This window comes from Lissotriton helveticus, chromosome 9, assembly GCF_964261635.1.
Source record: "Lissotriton helveticus chromosome 9, aLisHel1.1, whole genome shotgun sequence".
In the NCBI taxonomy this organism is placed as follows: domain Eukaryota; kingdom Metazoa; phylum Chordata; class Amphibia; order Caudata; family Salamandridae; genus Lissotriton; species Lissotriton helveticus.
In genome coordinates, this window is record NC_136070.1 from 219,926,737 (window position 1) to 219,945,180 (window position 18,444).

The window sequence follows — 18,444 nt, forward strand, 5'->3', positions numbered from 1 at the left end:
AATATACGTTTACTGGAGCGATTTTTTTAAACCTTTTACTAATTTTCGGGATATTTGTAGGGTGTTGCATTGCATTGGGAGAAGAATATGCGTAATTTAATTTTTACAAGGTGTTTGTATATCACTTTAAATAATAAAGTGTCCACACTTGTATTATCGGGATTTCCTGGAGCGTTTTTCACAACTTTTAAATTATTATCGGGTTTTTGAGGGTTTCCGAAATTGATTTTGTACTGGATTGTAAGGTATGGTATGCATTATACGTGGCTGGATGACCTCTTCTTCTGCTACATAAATTGTACGTTTTTACATTTATTTAATTTGGGTGGGAAATGTCGATTTAAATGTCATTGCAATGTTTAATATTCTAAATATTGCATATTTCTTAAATAAATATTTCATATAATTTAACAAATTTATTTAACAAATGTGTATTATTTATGATTAAATGAAAATTGTTATTCATTGCACAATTTCTGTAATTATCAGAAGTTTTTGTTAGTTTTGGTATGATACATTATAGTAGGCTTTTAGCTATGAGTGATAGGTACTCTAAACCTCTGGTTGAAGGATATAGAGTTACTTGGCTTTGCAGGAGTCTGAACATTTGTTTTGTTTGTTTTGTTAGTTTAGGGCCAATTTGTGTAACAGATTGTTCTATCCTTAGTTCTTGGTAGCTTTGTTCTTTTTTTAAAGATTGTATTAGATTTAGGAAGGTGGGTTTGGCTCTGTTAGTGGTAGCTTGGAATGCATTGTGCCATCCTTCCACACTGTTATTCGTTTTTGCCTCTTTGTTTAATGTACTTAGATATACATTCCACCAAGGTATGTGGAATTTAGGTTGGCGTCGGTGCCCAGATCTATGTAACCTTCCCACCCAAGTATCCTCAAAATAGTCCAGTAGTGGGGCCAGTTTGTCTTCATACTTTTTGTAGTATGTGCAGTTAATAAGTAAGTCATAGTGTTCCGCTACATCAGTAACTGGAACATAGGCTAGTGCTATTAATTTTTTTACTTGATATGCAAAGTTGCTATCAGTTGAGTATTGAATGCTTAGCGTTGATTTTTGGAGATGTCTCCATATACTTTGGTTAAAGTGATAGTAGCAACCTTGGATAGCTGTGTGGGGAAATGTTTTCAAAATGCTATTGATCATAGCAATTTCGAAATCAATAATTATTTTTTGTGGAAAATAATTATTGATTTCATTTTTGATAACATTTAATATTTCTATATATGTATTTTGTTGTTTGTTAGGTAACAAACAGTAAATGAAAGGGATATTGTAGTGATGATATAATCCATGAATGGTATATAGTTGATAAAATGGTTTGGGACATGGTTTAAAAGTCCCATCCATCATCCATTGGTCGCATTGTTGTATTTTTCTTAAATTTGTTGCTGTTGCAAACATGATAATTCTGTTGGTGGGGCTTTCATTGTCAAAAAGTAAAAAATTATCATTACTGTGTGTTACGCTCATTTCTGGGGAAATTATTATTTCTTCAAAAGATGTAGGGTTAGGTTGAGTAGTAGTAGTTAATCTTTTAGTGCGTGCTATTGTGCGTTTAAGGGAGTCAATTGAGGGTAGCTGCCCTGAAGCATGGGCAGGAATTTTTAACAGTTCTTCTTTTAGGATTTGTGTGGTAGGTTTGTCACTCCCTGTGCTAGCTGTTTTTATAGTTTCTAAAGCATCCCTTATCTCTATCTCTGTGACATTGGGGGGGTGATTATGTTCTCTGGTAGATAATACATTTGTGTCTTCAGTAGTAGCCCTACCATAGCATTTGTTTGAATAGTATTTGGTGCATTTCCAGAATACTTTTCTTCCTGTTTGTCTTTCTTGATTATAAACATACCCCATATAACATAACAACAATTTATTTTTCTGTGACATAACAAATTCTGCACCTTCAGTCATTTTGTATTAATTGTTCTAGGAAAGATTAGAAAGAAACATGTTTAAATGTAAAATATTATTGGTAGTGTTTTACACATTTATATTTCACTGTTTATACTTACAGTTAGTAAATCTGGTGTTGAAAAATTCTGAAACTATTATGTTCAATTTATTTCTAGTATGTTCTTCTTGTTTTCCTGTTGGTAGGCAAAGTAAAAAATTATAAGCCATTTGTTAAAAATGTTTCGAATTTTTTTCTCCAGAAAGCAGTATTACATTTAGCTTTTTAGGCAATTTTAGGACATTATTAGAGATACTTACTTTTTTAAATTGTTCACTGTTTGTCTTTGGTGGAGTAGATGAAGGATGTAATGTGATTATCTGTACAGAAGATATAATACACAAGAAATGATTATTAGTACATAGATTTATAAACTTTAGGGACTTAGAGGAAGTTAATAAATATACTTACTTGTTTTAATTCTGTAGTGTTAGCTTAAGGTAGAGGAGATGTAGGATGTTTTCTGAATATCTGTAGAGAAGATAGAAGAAAAAACAAATGGTGTTTAGAATATAGCGTTAACTTTTTAGGGCCTTTGAGGAATTTTACACATATACTTACTTTTTTAAATTGTGTACTCTTTGCCTTTAGTCTAGTAGATGTAGGATGTGTTTAGAATATCTGTAAGGAAGATAGAATAAACAAGAAATGGTTTTTAGAAAATAGTTTTCGTATTTTTGTGCCTTTTAGAACTGTACACATATACTTGTTTAATTTGTGTAGTCTTTACATTTCGTTGAGTAGAATGCGGATGTTATCAGAAATTCTGTTTAGAAGATAGAATAAATAAAGAAAGGATTTTAGAAAATAGTTAATAAGAACAGCAGTTGGTGTATTAGACAACATTTACATATACTTACAAATAGTATTTAGTGGTAAATCACTAGGAGCATATATTTTGATGTGTTTAGGAGATGTCAATAAATCAAATGTTAAAAGAGGAAAATAAATGTAATTTAAACTGTTAGGAGAAATACATACAATTTTAGCCTAGTACTTGTGTATTATAGTAATTAATTTTCACTTACTTGATTAATTTTGTTGCAATCTTGAATAGTAATCTCGATTTCTCAGGAACTAGTTGATCAAAGAGTTGCCTTCTGTTTTCTATAGCTTGTGCAGCAACAAATGGTAGTAGGCATGTACTCCTTTTATAGTGTGTATTTTTTGTGTTCTCTAATCTCATTGGATGTTTTAAGAAAGAGAGCATTTTATTGGTTAGTTTGAATTTTTTCACAATTAATTGGTTTGTTTGTTGAAGTGGAAATGGTCGTTTGTGAAGAGTTTTGCATTAAAGCAGGTTAGTTAATGTAATCTTTTTAAATATATGTACTAATAATGTGATGATATATGTTGAAAAAATTCGACAAATGTATATATTATTTTCTAACTATTCATGATATGTAGGAAAAATGTTTACACATTTAAATGTGTTTTAAAAATTTATTTTAATATATAATATATAATTAGCATTGTGTAATGTATTTTACAAGAAGATTTATGTATCATTTTATATATATAATGTGTATAATCACAAGTCGATAAATTTAAAAAAACGATATTTTTGTAGTCTATATATTGGTAGTCGATATTTTTGTAGTGTTAGGGTTATTTAGCTTACAAACGATATATTTTTAGTCGATATATTGTTTGTCTATATTATTGAAGTCGATATTTTGTAGACTCGATATTATTTACTCAATATTTTTGTAGTTACTTAAATAAGTATATAAACTCGATATTTTTGTGGTCGATAATTAGTCAACTATATTTTGGCAACTCGATATTTTGGCCGTCGATAATATTTCAGTGATCCGAGGCAAACACCTGTCTGAGTAGGAATACTAAATTTCCCCCACCAGCATCCAGCACTTTCCCTGAGGCCAGTGCAGGTTGGAGTTGGAATAATACATTTGCTCCCACCTCCACCCTGCTCTTTCCCTGAGACATACCCATGTCGGAGTAGGAATAGTAAATTTGCCACCACCATCATCCAGCGCTTTCCCTGAGGCCAGTACAGGTCAGAAGGTTTACAACCATTACAACGCAACTCTTACCACGCAGTGCTGTTACAACGCAGGTTTTACTACGCATACCATTACAACGCATTACACTGGGGGGCGCTCTAGGATAGGGAATACGTTTAATTTACTATCCAACACCTTCCCTACTATCCATGGGGACTGGAGTTGGAATAGTAAATTAAACTATTCACTATCCAGCACCCCCAAGTGTAATGCGTTGTAATGGTATGCGTAGTAAAACCCGCGTTGTAACAGCATGCGTGGTAAAAGCATGCGTTGTAACGTCATACATTCGGTCAGAATAGGAATAGTAAATTTGCCCCCCCACCACTATCCAGTTTTTCCCCTGAGGTAAGCACACTGGTAAGTAGGAATAGTAAATTTGTCACCACCATCATCCAGCACTTTCCCCGAGGCCAGTACTGGTTGGAGTAGGAATAGTAAATTTGCCCCCCCACCACTATCCAGTTTTTCTCTGAGGTAAGCACACTAGTTAGAGCTTTAACAATTTATTCCCAGCTGTGTATTTTAAAACTCTTTATTATTCTACTTTGAATATATATATTATTTAAAAAAGCATACTTATTTGGTATAAAATCTAGATTTTTTTGTTACTTACTGAGTAGGTGATTCTTTTGCTGGGTAATATCTGTTTTCAAAATTCCTGCTGGGTTTGAAATTCAGCAAATGCTGTTGAACATTTTTAATAAGTACTTGTTATTATTTCTGAAATATGGGGTCCATTACGACCCGCCACCGTAACGGTACACGGGACCGACCGCCAGAGGTGCATGGTCCCTCCATGGCAATTAGGATGCCACTGCTACGTGGCAGTGGCATCCCGCATATAATACATTGTGGCCGGTGGTGCTGTAAGCAGCACCCGCCACAATGCAATATATGCATGTGGTACATTGGCATGCACAATGTGACAGGCACCACGCGGTGCCTGCCACCTTGTGTATGCCAATGTCGGGGGCTACCATGTGTACCCCCCAAGTGCATACCCCACTGGAGCCCACAACGGGCCCCCAAAGTTAAAACTGCATGCCTTTCCATGGTGGAGTCTCCGCCATGAAAAGGCATTAAACTGTCAACATCATAATATCGATGGCGGTGCCTGCAAGGCACATCCACCATACTGCAGGCCTTTTCCACCCGGCAGGCAATTGTGACGATTACCTACCGGCGGAAAAGCTACAGACGGTCTATCCGTCCGCCACAATACCCCCCGCCATGCTAATGTGGCGAGGGTAAAAGGCCATCTCGCGGGGTGTTTTGGCGATGCGCCTGCCATGCTAATAATCCCCTATATGTTTATATTGTGTTTTTTAAATACTTAAATTGTACACTTACTTCTGTTTGTAGATGGCACTGTTTGGCTTATCCAATTCTCAATAGTTTCCCGGCTCGAAAAATGTCTGTGGTTACCGTGGAAGTCAGTTTACCCCTGTGCTAAAAAAATGGTGGATGGCTGCTTTTATATGTTTTATTGATGGTAAATAATAATTTAATCAAAAATATGTTTTGAAAACAGTTTTTCAGCGTGATTCAGAAGCTGACAAAAAGTTTAATTAATTTGTTATCTTTAAATTGTTTGTTAAATAAAACATTTATTGTTGTAGTGTCAGCCATTTTGGCAACTTGCAGGTTAAGGGGCATTCATAAAAATAGTTAAAGGACTTTTGTTTTTTCAATGTTCAAAACGGTGGCTTAAAAAACATTGCTTTCGCTCCATTGGTACTATGTAAAAATATATTATTCTGTTTTTTTAAACGTTCCTTTAAATTTTGATGTTAAATAGGATCGGGAAATTCTAAAGTACATGGGTACTCATTTTAATACCCAACTATGTTTTTAATAGCCAAGTATTAATACACTCCCCTCCCCAAAACCCCTATTTCCCTTGCATCCGTTCTAGGGGTTAGTTATAGTTTTAAAAAAAATAAGGAAAATATATATTTTTGTTTAATTGAATATACATAGTAATAGTATGCCTAGTAATAGTATGCATTGTAATGGATTGCATTTTAATTGTAGTTTTTGTGTATTCCTATGATCATGCGATGTAATGGTATGCGTTGTAAAATCATGCGATGTAATGGTAGTTGCATTGTGGAAACCGCGTTGTAAAAGCATGTGTTGTAATGGTTTGCATTGTATCATCATATATTCATCTCCGCAGAAGGTGGAGAGGCAATTTATATGCCACAACATATTCAGCCTTCTGCCGAGGGGTGTTGGTGGGGATAAAGCCTGGGACCCCTTTTGACGCCTTACACACCACTATAGATCCCAAGGGCAGGTATGTGATGGTTATGCGGAGGTTAATGGGCAAGGAGATAGCACTGGGCAGTGTTAACGTGCCTAACCAAGAGCAACCACTGTTGCTTTGCAGGCTTTCAAGTCCACTCGCAGAGATAGCCACTCAGAACATTATACTAGGTGGGGGCTAAAATTGTATAGTAGCAAAACACACAAGATGATGGGACGGAATGTTGCACAATGGCAAAACATGCACCCCCAGTCACAGATATGGGTTTAATCCATCGTTATTTTGCTCACCAAGCCACCCCAGTTCAGACATGGCCATATTCAAAACAGTCTTGTACCTGTGCCTCATGGGAACAGTCCAGCCCGAACTGTCAAGCCATGTCTTCCCTGGACCGGAATCAAGCATCCTAGGACCGGTTTCTGGCTATCAGCTGTCTTCAGCCAGGATAGCTTGACTCCCGTGGCTTAGTGAGCATGGGACCCACTTCTGGGCATACCCTTCCCACATAGGGTGAACAGCAAAACACACAAGATGATGAACGGAATGTTGCGCAATGGCAAAACATTCACCCCCAGTCACAGATCTGGGTTTAATACATCATTATTTTGCTCACCAAGCCACCCCAGTTCAGACATGACCATATGCAAATCAGTCTTGGCCCTGTGCCTCATGGGAACAGTCCAGACCAAACTGCCAAGCCATGTCTTCCCTGGAAAAGAAACAAGCATCCTGGGACCAATTTCTGTCTAATCAGCCATCATCAGCCAGGCTAGCTTGAATCCAGTGGCAAAGTGGCTAGGTGAGCAGAATAACGATGGATTAAACCCAGATCTGTGGCTGGGGGTGAATGTTTGCCATTGTGCAACATTCCATCCATCATCTTGTGTATAATTGAATAGTAGATATTAACATAGCTAGATCCAATCTGCCATTGCACTCGGTTATAGCCAGCCACCGCAAAAGCTCTTTGAGAATGAATGGATCATTGGGGCCTGGTGGATGTTTGGAGATTGCAACACCACCAGGCCAGGGATTACTCTTTCTATTCCCCATTATATCATTTGCATACTAGGTTGAACATGATCCTCTGCACATCTCACATTAGTACACTGATGGTGGACTCTGAGTATTTGAGTTGCACTTTGTTAGACCACAGCCCTTTGACTTTTAACCCTCTCTATTGCACCAGAAGTGTCGGCCATTCCAACCTGGCGACTAGTTGCAACCATGTTGGAAGACACATTTTTTAAACATTCCCTCCAGAATACTATTTCTCACTAGTATTTTGAGGAACCAAGGTTTAGCCAGCTCCTCACTGATCGAGTGGGACTCCTTCAAGACAGTTGTCAGAGGTCACTGCATGGAGCAGACAGTGGGGGCCAGAAGGGAGTTAGTGAAGGAACTCCAGAACCGCAAAACCCAGATACATGAGCTCGAGCTTAGACTGGGGGTCAAAGAGACGCCTTTACTCAATTTTCCAGAGCTAAGAGTGATTATAGTAAAACGCTTGATAGACTTCGAACTTTAGACTATAAAGACTATCAGAAGAAACAACATGCTGAGGGTGGGAAAGCAGGCAAACTCATAGTGTGGCTGATTCAGCCAGAAAGTGGAGGGTCACACATAACCAGGCTTCAGACTGGAGATGGGTCCGCAACCTTTTCCCCTAGAGCCATTAATACCTGCTTCTTAACTTACTATACTCCCCGTTATGATCCCCCGCCTGAAATACCAGTTTTATTTATTTATTTTCTATTTATTAAGGAGTTTTATATAGCGCTAGCCTGACCCCAGGGTATTGGTGCGTTTCACAACAGTTGTTTTGGCAAGATTCATACAATTAGCAGTATTCTACATATAGATTTGGCGTCCTAGTGTGCTGAGCAGCATTGAGGTAGTATGTGAGTCCTGAGATAACCTCATAGAGTGCACGTTGTCTCGGAGTTGATACAATAAAGCAGGATTCTACATTTAGTTTCGGAAGTCCAAGTGTGCTGAGCAGCATTGAGGTAGTCCGTGAGTCCTGAAATAACCTCATAGAGTGCACATTTTCTTGGGGTTGAACCAATTAAGAGAGGAAGGAGCAGTTGGGGGTCGAATAGCAGAGAGGAGGTAAGTCTTGGAGCTACAATGTCAGGAAGAGACGACGAGCAGGGAACAGCATTTTTATGGCGGCTATCCATTCAGGAGGGGGCGGTTGAGGAAAAGGATTTTAAGTTGTTTTTTTTAATTTTGTGTAGGACGAGGTAGTCCCGATACCGATTGGGATAGGATTACAGATTTTGGGTGCGTTTCCAGCGAAGGACCGTGCTGCAGTTTTTTGTTTGCGTGTTTTGTGAGGTTCCTTGTCTGACCAGCGCTCTTGAGTTTGACAGCCAAATACTCGGGTTTTCCTGTGTGCATGGCTTTGTGTGTGAGGCAGGAAGTTCTGTATCTGGCACACAGTTCGATTGGGAGCCATTTTAGTTCATTGAGTGCTGGGGAGATGTGATCGTATTTCCTGATTCCAGTGACCATTCTAGCTGCTGCATTTAGAGTAGTTTTGAGGGGAGCTAGGTGGGATTTTGTTGTACCAGGGGGTGGCATTCCCATAGTCGAGTCTGGATAGCACCAGTGATTGGGTGGTTTGTTTGAGGTCATTGGTTAGGATGATTGGTTTTATTTTATTAAGTAACTTTAGGTTGATGAAGGCACTCTTTGCAGAGTTCTTGATGTGATTGGCCATGTCTAGTTTTGAGCCTAGGATAATTCCTAATTATTTAACGGAGTGGGTCAGAGTGTGATTCTCTTAAGAGCATCCAAAGCTTTTAGCCATTAAGAAATATGAGGGTTCTCCTCTTTGTTAGAGATGAGGAGTATTTCGGTTTTGTCTTGGTTGAGTTTTAAGTGGTTAAGCAACAGCCAATGTTGGATTGATTTTAGAGTGACATTTAGTCTATGAATGTCATCAATGGAGGAGTTGTCTAGATATACTTGGGTGTCATCTGCATAGAGGTGGAAAGGGATGTTAGCATTGTTGAGTAGGGTGGTGAGGGATTCCATGTATATGTTGAACAGTTGAGGTGAGAGCGCTTAACCTTGGGGGACGCCCCTGTTGACAGGGTGTAGGTCGGAGGTCAAGTTTTTAATTTTTATCCTTTGTGAGCAGCTGTGTAAGAAGGCGGAGAACCAGCATACGACCACCTCATCAGCTCCTACCCTTTCTTGTAAAGCCTTGATGAAAAGTTGGTGATCAAACATGTCAAAGACTGCTGATAGGTCTTGGAGAATGAGGAGGCAGCATTGGTCGGTATCGAGGGATTTGTGGATGTCGTCTGTGATGTTAAGGATCGTGGTCTCGGTGCTGTAGCCTTTTCTGAAACCTGATTGGTGGGGGTCAAGAAGGTTGATGTTATCCATGTGCTGAGTCAGTGTTGGAGGACACATTTTTCAAGGATTTAGGATAGGAGGGAGTTATTCAGTTCCTTGGAATCTTGGCCTGGTTTTTTAGTAGTGGCGTGACTTGGCCAACTTTGAGGCATTCAGGTATGATGCCGGTTCTCAGGAAGCAGTTAATGATCTTGCACCAGAACCGGGCTATGTAGGGTCTCAGTTTTTTGCTCAGTTCGGTGGGAATCGGGTCAAGGACATGAGAGGCTGGTTTGGAGGTGGGGATCAGTTTGAGGATCTTGGTTTCTGGGTTGGGGTTGAAGGACTTCCAGGTTTTTGTGGGGTGCTTGGGCGAGCTATCTACTGTCACTGGAGGCAGGTTTTTTGCAGACGGCGTTGACGATGATGTCCAGTGAGAGCTTAATCTTGATGATTTTTTCTTCAAAGAAGTTGAAGTTTTCACACAAGTCTATAGAGGACTGTAGGGAGGATTCCGGGGGTTTGGAGGATTGTTGTCTGATGATTTTGAACAGTTCGTTGGGCATGTTTTTTGCGTTGTCCAGGGTGGCGCAGAAGAAGGTGGATTTTTCGATGCTGATGTGTTTTTGTATTTCCTTTGGGCTGCTTTGAGTTATTCAAGTAGGCTTGAGGAGGGGTTGCTCCTCCATAGTCTTTCTGTAGCTCTTAGTTGTCTTCTTTTGTTGTTAATGTCCAGTTTGAACCAAGATCTGGATGGGATGTTCCTGTTTTTTTTTGTTTCAAGGAGGCTACTTGATCTAGAATGGATGTCATGTTTGTGTTGTAGTGGGCGCTGAGTTCTGTTGTGGATAGGTCATCCGTGGAGGCTGTGAAGAGAGAGTTAACCCTTCCCTGTAGGTCAGTCATGTTAATTTGAGCTAAGTTTATAGTCCATTTTGGAGGGTCTTGGGTGGGGGATTAGGTGTGATAGGCTAAGTGAGGTGGAAAAGGATTAAGTGGTGGTCAGACCAGTCCACGAGCTGGGTGCTCTCTAAAGTGATAGTGTCATGGTGGGTGATAACGGTGTCTAGGATTGCTCCTTTGTTGTGGGTTTCCTCTAAGCAGTGTTGGGTAAGGTTTTACTGAGAAACAGCTCCTTCAGGTTCTGGATTAACAGGTTGTTTTCTTAATTCCAGTGAAGATTGAGGTCGGCCAGCATAAGGTTGTTCACATCTCGGAGAGAGCAGTGGGCAATCAGGTCGGACAGGCGTTCAGTGAATGCGGTGGTGTTGTCGGTGGGGGGGTAAATGAGGTGGCAGATAAGTGTTTTATTGTTGCTAGTGTTGATGTTAGTTGTTAGGCACTCAAAGGTGTTGTAGATGAAGGAGTCTATTTCCGTCATGGAAATATTGTTTTTGTGGATGATAGCTATGCCTGCACCTCTTTGATCTTTTCTATCTCTGTTGGTGATAACAAAGCCAGGGGGGACAAGAGTATCCATGAGTGGAAATTAGGGGTCATTTAGCCATGTCACAGGGATGAATGCTATGTCTATGTCATGGGTGAGGATAGATTCCGATAGCTCTGTGGCATGCCTGGTGGCTGATCTGCCGTTTATGAGCATGCAGTTTGTGGGGGCCGTCTCTGTTGTGTGTTTATCATTCGGGGGACCATGGGGATGATAGTAGTGTGGCCGGGGGTCTAGGAGATTTCGGAGGGCATGTTCTCTTCCCAGTCCGGTGATCACTTGTATGTTGGATTGGAGGGTGGCAGTAATAAGATTGTCATATGAGGAAGCGAGAGCTTCCGCTTCACTCTCAGAAGTGTCATCTCTGGTTCATTTTGGTCTCTGTGTCAGATGAGAGAGGGGGTAGAGCTCCCTTCCAGGTGGGGAGTATTGGGAAGCCTCTGTTGTGAGCGAGAGGGGAAGGAAGGGTAATGGTGGCTTTAGGGGTGTGGAAAGGTTAGTAAGGATTTCACTAAGACCCTGGATTATGGTTGGCTTTCAAGCATGGTGAACCACTGCCCAGTCTCTATGTCGGTGTAGGTGTTCTGCACAGGAAAGTTAAACCTGGGGGAAGAGCCTAACATTGTTAAGTTGCCCTTTAGTGTGTGTGGTGTCCGTATGTGATCTAGGCGGGGTCAGTGGTGTGGGGAGGCAGGGGCCCTGTTGGGGCATAGATGTTAAATTGCATGAGGGACTAGGGAGGGGGTTGGGAATCATGTACTGTACTTTGAGGTCATTTGAAGTGGGTTGGGAGGGAAGGAGGGCGGGGGCGGGAGAGGGTGGTTGCCGGAGGTGGGTAGAGGGTTTTGTTCTCTCTGGTAGTGTTGGAGGTGGTGTCTCGCAGCATGAGGCAGGTGTTATTACTAGGGTACACCAGAAAGGTGGGTGAGCTCTGTTGGCAGGTCGAGTTCTTCAGGGAGAGGAGGATGGGTGGGCAAGGGAGGAGTGCGTGGGAGGGGGAGGTCTGGAGGGATGTGTGGTGCAGTTCCTATAGTCCCAATAGGCTCTGCGCATTGGAATAATATCTTCAGTAGTGTAGACGTAGGACTGAGGTTAACTAGGTCTCTACTGACTATATTAGACTTAAGTTTTTTGCCAGCTAGCTCAGAGTTCACTAGAAACTTTCTCGAATAAGCGAGGAGGAGTTTAACCTCCCTGGATAGACAAGAAGGGATTTAGTTTCTGACAACCATAAAACATGACAACTTTGCTCTCCCTGAATAAGAGTGTATCTCTAGAGTCGTGTGAAAACAAAAGACAGCTATTTCACTCAGTCAAAGGTGCGTGCTTAGTTTCACCAGATTGCAGAGAAAAAGAGAGACGGGCGTTTTCAATAAAAGATGTTATTTATTGAGCAGTCTCTTTCCTCATACAAGAGAAATGAATTGCTACAATTGCAATACTTGTAGTAAAGTAAAGTGCATACAGTAAAAGCAGGATTATGAAATAATACTGTAAAAGCATGGATATAGTTTCTTAGCCATATGATACTTTAAAATGGATAAAATAGATACATACATATATACATTGACTAATCGTACTCAACTGGTGCTTCTAACTACGCCTACCCCGGTGTACCTGACCTAAGCCTAATACGTGGGAAGGAGTAAGTAAGTAGCAGTTTAAGTTAAGTTTGTTTTACCAAGAATCTGTCTCAAGAATTCTCTGTAAGGGTTTAGTCAGTTCAGTACCTGGGTAATAGAAGGCAGGAGGGCTGGTATCTCTCTCTCAGGACTCGGTATCCCAGTCACCCGCAAGGGTAGGCTGGAAACGCCGGAGGCTGGATTTCTCGGCAGGAGAAAAGACAGCGTCTTTCTTTTTAAAGCTAGAGTACATTATTTTTAGGTATGAGGGGAGGGTTTCTCGGGTGTCCTTCCTGATCAAGTGGGTTGGAATGTGGGAGGATTTGCATGGTAGGAGTATCCTGCTGTTCTGGATTTTGTCGTGCTGAGCATGGTTTTCTCAGCAGAGGAGGAGGCAAATGTTTCAAAGTTAAGTAGCATTTTGTTGTTTGAGGATGGAGGAAAGCTTTTGCGGTTCGTCTGGTTTTTTACAATTTCAACAGCTTTTTTTGGTCGATTAATTGCAAAGTCAAGCTGATTTTGGAAGAATGCTGCTTTGAGGTTCCTGATGGGTCTATTATAGATGCATTATCTTTGTTGTAGAAGTTTGAGATTTGACAGAGAAGGGGTATGTCTCCATGCTCGTTCTGCAAGTCTGAGGGATAGGCATTCCTCATTAAGGGGTCTATTGAACCAAGGGTTGGATCTTTTAGATATAATTTTCTTTAGTAATTGGGGGTCCAGGGTGTCCATGGTTTAAGACATGATGTAATGCTCAGTGAGGTCATGTGCATCATACATGGAGGAGGACTGGAGTAGGATGTTGTTAATGAAAGCCAAAATAGTGAGTGGGTAAAGGCGTTTTGTATAGCACAAACTTGACCCAGAGGTATCAGAGCGCTTTACATGACCACCAATTGTGTTACACAAGGACGCATACTTTTTTTGTTAGGCACGGGTAGATGAATTGATTTGCCCGAAATCACAGGATGTCGAGGGTCGTTGCCGAGACTTGAACCCAGTTCCCAGTTTAGAGGTTGACCACCCTCGCCCTTAGGCCACATGGTTGTCACTGATTGGCCCTCAAGATAATTGCACTTTCTGAAATGGGAAAGGTGGTGCAGTGGTGGTCAGTCCAGTCATAAGGTAGGATAGATTCAATTTATATGGCATTCTCCCTTGTGATGATTAAATCTAAGGTGGCCCCTTTCTTATGGGTCGGGTTGTTGCAGTCTTAGATGAGGTTGAGGTCCTGGAGGAGGGATTTAAAACTGTTAACAAGAGGGTCATTGAAGTTTTCCAATGAATGATAAAGTCATGTTATGTTCATCATTGTTAGAGGAGATAATCTCTATGATCTGTTTGATGAACGTGTGGGTATGTTCGGGAGGATGGTAAAAGATGTCAAGAGAGCATGTTGAGATGTCATTGATGGTGATGTTGATCCTAAGGTGTACCTGTATGTAGGCTAGGCCACCCCCTGAATGGTCTGAACGGTCTAGTCAGATGAGTTCATGACTGGGGGGGAATAGTATGTCAAGAAGTGTGGATGAGGATTAATTCAGCCAAGTTTCAGTAAGTATAAGGATGTCAAGGTTAAGAATAATAAGATCCTCTATATCTCCTGCATGTTTCACAGCTAAATGACAGTTGAGTAACGAGCATTTAAGGAATGTTTTGGAGGTATTCATAGACATATGTGATATGGGAACTTATTTGAGGTTTGCTTTATTTATACCTAATGCTAGGGAGGGATGTCCTGAGAGGGTGAGTTAATAGTCTCACTTTCTGTAGTAGGTCTACCGTGGTCAGCCAGAGCATCGGTATAAGTGTCTAGGAGGGAGAGCATATCCTTATTCTCAAACTCTCTGACTGGCCTATTGGTACAAGTGTAGTGGTTATGATTTGGTGTAGATCTCCAACAAGGATGTGTGACCCAGATGTAAACAGGAAAAGATGGGATAGAAGCAGACTGGCATTTGAGAGTTAGAATGTTGATAGTCGAGAGGTTAGTCGTATGTGAGGCTAGCTTGAGTTCAAGGGTGAAGGTGACATAACCTAGTTTAAGGATGTAAACTCTACTCAGCTGTAGTTAATATTTTATAGTGTTGAGCATGCAGTAGTCAAGTCAAGTCAAGTCAAATTCCTTTATTCGGCATTTAAAAACAATAAAACCTTCAAAGCATTACAATTCATAATATTTCATTTTTCAAGGATGATTTGATTAACAGGGATAAAAATCAACTTCTGCCACGCGAATTCCAAATCCTGACCGCCATTCTGATAAAATTCGTAATACAAAACAGTGTATGTACATCGTTAGCCTTTTGCAAGAACAATAAAGCTACTTTAGCGTGTTTGAGCTTTACTCTTTTCAGGATTCCGACAAGGTACTTTCGCCTGGGTGGTCTATAAAATGGACATAATAGTACAAACTGAAGGGTATCCTGCGGAGACCTATTGTCGCAGCCGCAGGTACCCTTCTGTTCAACCATTGATGTAAAACCTAGGGGGTCCGCCAGTAAATGGTGTAGAAGGTTGAACCTAAAACGGGTCATAAAAAATCTGTCCTGTGCATTATAGGTCAGTGAGAGGTAGGGTTCCATTCCACTCTCGCTTTTCACTAGACTGTAAGCAGCGACTGTATGTTTGCTTTCTTCGGATGTCACCCTACTTAGAGCTATCCATTCCCCATACATTTTCTTAACTCTCAATTTGTCCTGAGATGTAATTGTTTCAGGATTGGAAAAGAGGTCCTTGCAACCGATACCCTCTAATGTGCCCTTTACATATTTTAACCAGGGGATACATCTCCCTTTGTCCCTTTTCAGACAGTCTGTGATAATTTGCCTGCTGAGGTCAGCCTCCGGGTTAGACCAAATCTTCACCCAGGCCAAGAGTGGCCTGACCTTGATTTTGTCTCCAATGTAGGCTTCTCCAAGTTCTTCGTGTGTGATATAGGCAGGAGTACTGTGTGGAACTTTCAGGATCCTTCTAAAAAATGTATTTTCCTCCACCTGTATCTGTTGGATATTAACAAAGCCCCAAACTTCTGCCCCGTAGGTTGTTTTGGTGCAGCAAATTGATCTATACAGATTCGAAATCTGCTCCGGGGACCATCTGCCCAACCTGCGACCATAGCCCATTATAGCTCCTGTTGAGGCCACCAGTTTGGGGTAGTGTTTATCCACAAGGAGTCTGAACTTTAGCAGCCCATCAAATAGTAAATCTAAATAGGAGAAGGACTGAACCTGTCCAATTATAAAGGTGCCTATCCTATAGGTGAACTTCTTGTCTGGTCTGGCCCCCGCCAGCGTGACATAGGATTTATCCAGATTAGCCGATAAGTCAAGCGTGTTCATGAAGGTGACAAATCCATCTATCAGCCTCTGAAGCCCCCTCGGTGTTTGGGCTAGCAACACCGCGTTGTCGCGTAGAGCAGGACGGGAACTGGGCGGCTGCCTACTTGTGGGGAGTCTACTCCTAGTTTACATAATTCACTATTTAGATTATTAATGTAAAGGGAGAATAAAAAAGGCGCTAGGATGCAGCCCTGCCGCACGCCACTATTACATGGAAATGGGGAGGTCCTACCTCCCTCTGTGTTGAAACGGACCGAGGCAGTGGTGTTCCAATGTAAGGCTTTAAGGATGTTAACTAGGTCCTGTCCACCCCTAGGTTTATCATCAGGGCCCATAGCTTCTCTCTGTTCATGTGATCGAATGCCGCAGAGAGGTCCATGAACCGCAAGTAAACTGCCTCCTTGCTGGCTATGGTATACTTGGCGATCAGCAAGTAGAGGTTCAAGCATTGGTCCGTGGTAGACCTTCCCTCCCTGAACCCATATTGGGTGTCCGTTATTATCTCGTGGGTATCTGCCCATTCTGTGAGGCGATTTAGGATGACACGCCCCAGGATCAGCCCTGTTCCCTTTTTTGTATATCGGGACTATTGTCGCAGAGGACAAAGAGCGCGGGAGACCAAATTCCGCTGCCGCATGCAGAACCCTCACACGAATAGGAGCAAACAACTCAACTTTACTGAGATATAAATCGGGAGGTATGCCATCAGGGCCGGGGGCGCTTTATTTTTGGTTAGGCCCAAAATAGCCCCTTCCACTTCTCTCAGGGTGATCTCAATCCTTGCTGTGCAACTAAGCCCATACCCCTCATCATTATTGGTTTCGCCCGTGTGGTTATATAGATTTTTAAAGTGGGAATACCATTGATCGGGCAGAATGGTGCTAGAAATCTGTGGGGTGTTTGAGTCCTGGAAACACAGTTTATTTATAATTTTCCAGAACTCGGTCGAATCCCTTCTGTCTGCCGCCTCCCTTAGGTCCTCCCAGGCCTGGGTTTGCAGGCTAAGTTTACGTTTTTTTTGTGCCTTCTTGTATACCAGCCTACATTGAGCGATATATGACTTATCTCTAGGTGTTAATTTTAGGCTAGCTTTTAGCTCTTTGTGTGTCTGTGAACACTCTTTGTCAAACCATCTAGGGGTAGGGGTGAGCATGGAGTAAGTGCCACGATTCATAAGGGGCTCCTGCCTAAGGGAAGCACTGTAGAGTAGTGAACTGGCCGAGTCAGGGTAGTTGGGGGAGCCAGCAACGGGATGGTCTGCCTTCGGAGCTTTGTTCATGGTTGGTTGACAGGGGACAGTGGATGTGCAGATTGTGTTGATGGGATTGTAGGTGCAGGAGTCTATAGAAGAATGGAAAGTACAGATGTTGAAATGTTGTTGTCGGGGGGAGTGCCAAAATGAGCACTGGATGAGGGTGTGTGTTGGGTTGCAGTGGTGTCCATGGATAAATGGGTGCCCGTCACCGAGCAAGAGGTAGGAAGAGAGACGGGGAGGTAGGAGAGATGAGGTTGTCAGATGGAGAGCAATCAGAGTGTAATTGGGAGAGGGTAGGCAGGAGAGTGGCCATGTCGAAATTGTTCATGAGACAGGTGAAAAGATTGACATGAGTCCCATATTGCGACCTGAAGATTGAATGAGCACGTTGCTGTTGTTATAGATGGAGATGGTGGCAACTGCATTGTACAACTTGGAGGGTGCTATAGTAAGTTTATGACTGTGTGGATTTTATTAGTGATGGTGGTGTTGAGTGAGGAGGAGAAGACTCTACTCCACTAAGCGGTTCAGTTGGTAGTGAACATGAGGTCATTCAGTAGGGTACCCTTATTGAGACAGAAGTAGGGGTCAGTGATAAGGCTTTCTTCATTAAGGTTGAGGATTTTATGTTGTAGATTTCTCATGGCTTATTTGGTTAGGCTAGTAGGGTAGTTGATAAAATATAAGTTATTTCCTACATGGGATAGTAGGGCATTCAGCTTGCTGGCATGGGGATGATCCATGCTGGGTTATGTAAACAGGAGAACACTAAGGAGATGAGGCGTCTTCAGAATGTATACCCTAAAAAGGCAGCAGGAGTGAACATTACTACATTGGCAGGCAGGGAGGATCTTTATTCTTATATAAAACCAGGACATATTTGAGACAGCCTTGAAGTCCCATTTCTGTATCTAGTCCCAATAGGTGTTGCAAAGCAAATTAAAATTTTAGAGGTGGTTTAGGTGCTTGGATAGAGGAGTAAAAAAGAATATACAATATATAGATGTACAATAAAATTACTAGTAAGACACACCTCATGAGCAAAGGCAACAACAAATATTTGGAGTAAGGATCACAAAGGCAGACCCTGGTCATGACAGAGGAATGAGAAGCAGCAATAAAATCCTGAGGATGGTTGGCTTTAGATCAAACTCTTTCAGCAAGGAAAATC